The sequence below is a fragment of the Hemiscyllium ocellatum genome, chromosome 16 (assembly GCF_020745735.1).
Source record: "Hemiscyllium ocellatum isolate sHemOce1 chromosome 16, sHemOce1.pat.X.cur, whole genome shotgun sequence".
NCBI lineage: Eukaryota > Metazoa > Chordata > Chondrichthyes > Orectolobiformes > Hemiscylliidae > Hemiscyllium > Hemiscyllium ocellatum.
The window spans coordinates 72,669,393-72,671,350 of record NC_083416.1 but is presented as its reverse complement, the minus strand read 5'-3'; the positions used below and the strand labels follow the sequence as shown (position 1 = coordinate 72,671,350).

Genomic DNA, 1,958 nt, shown 5'->3' with positions numbered 1-1,958 from the left:
TAATAAATTTCAGTCTCAGTCAAATTCTGAAGCAGCGAATTTTATTGAAACATTCTTGCAAGATGGGTGTCTAACAAGTAGGCACCCCAATCAGTATGTTACATTGCAAGTTATACAGATCAGCTGAGTCTCTCGGTACTCCCCTTTAACCTTATTGGCTTAACATGCAAAGCGCCAACCCTATCACAAGCTCTAGCTTCACTCCTCCTCTGTTTACTTCTCCCGCTACTCTCAGCCTGTCGCCCCTTACTCTTGTTTGTTTCTTGCCTTATTTGACCTTGTATGTGACAAAGTGCAGGTATCTGCTTGACCATTTTACCACATAGCTTGACCGTTTCACAACATCCCTTTGTGGTCTACTGTTAGCATGCATCCCCCTTCACTGCTAGCTGTGTACATGCTTGCTAAAGCAACATTTCTTCCTCCTAATAGCCCACACTGAGCCTTATGACCTTGTGATTGTGGTTTTCTGCAGAAGCAAGAAACTTGTAGCTGTTTGTGCAAGCATATCTAGCTTAACCTACACCCCATCATGATTCAGCCTTGTGATTTTTGCAGAAACAACAACATTTGCAAGCGCCTCTCACATTAGAAATGAAGAGCCTATGCTCGAAACGTCGATTCTCCTGCTCCTCAGATGCTGCCTGACAGGCTGTGCTTTTTCAGCACCATACTCTTCAACTCCATATAAACTATATCAACTGCACTACCGTCATGTACACACTTGGTCACCTAAAAAAAAAACGGAATCTAATTTGAATTCAACTTCAATCAAATTAGAACCCATGCTTTGCGAATCAGCCAGTATAGATATGTTGGATACATTGCCAGCACAAATTAGACCTGAACTTACATCTTCTGGCCAAGAGGCAGTATCACTGCCACTGTGCCACAAGACCCCTTTATGATGTTGATCACTTGATTTTTCATATACAGTAAGCTTTTTATTAACCAGCACCTATGGGACAGGAATGTGCAGTTGATCAAATATTCCAGATAATTAAGAGATAACCTATAACCGCAATAAACCCTGACCAAGCAAAGCTTCGAGACATCAACACCCTTCAAAATATAGTAAGAACATTAACACACCTCCTAAAATCAATGTAAAAACACACAGTAAGTAATTGAAATGACATACAGGGGTTTTATACACACCACCGCTATACTTTATTTCTGACAATGGTGAGAGAAAACGCTGAAATTCAGCTCTCCTTTAATGGATGATCATCTGGAACCGCTCTAATTTCCTGGTTAGAAAGAATGATTAGGTCTGCAGCATCGAGTCCAATAGTCTGAAATCCAGAATTTCTTTCTGTTGCAATGGAGTTATTCTCTACAGAACTGTAGGTGTGGAGACAGCAGCAGAAGGGAAAGGAGTGATGGTCATCCTCAAATAGCGAGCTGGTCAATGCAAGACAGCAACATCGTATGAAAAGTTTACCGTCAACAAGAATATCTGGGCTACCCAAAACAGTTTGCACCAAATCATCTGTGAGAACAAATACTGAAAGGACCTTCGTATGGCTGCACTTTGATATGCCAGTGCTGTACTGAAGAGCCAGAAGTCAGTTGTGGTCAAGAAGACTCGAACAAACAAAGAGCAGGCTGTACTAGACCTGATATTGTGTAATAAGATAGTATTAATTAATGACCTCATAGTGATGGTGCCCATAGGTAGCAGCAGCCATTATATAGAGAAAGGCACATGAGTCCCTCCAGATGATCATCCATCAAAGGTGAGCGTACCAACATTTCCCAATCTTGAATATTGGTGAAAGGAGAAATACAGGTTGCGGAACATTTCCTCAGGCAGGCATAAGGACAAGCACAAAAATATCACATTTCAAATAATTGCAACAATGTTCACTGCAGGAAAATGGTTGCTGATTAGTTGGCAAGTGGCAACAGTCAGTATCCTGAAGGAAGGCAGCTGTTTACAATATGTATTAATGACA

At 41.2% G+C, this 1,958-nt stretch overlaps 1 pseudogene; it reads left to right on the top strand.

Moving 5' to 3' along the window:
* Window positions 1-1,211: 1,211 nt before the first annotated feature.
* LOC132823092 (large ribosomal subunit protein eL28-like) lies at window positions 1,212-1,712 on the top strand (annotated as a pseudogene).
* Window positions 1,713-1,958: the final 246 nt, after the last annotated feature.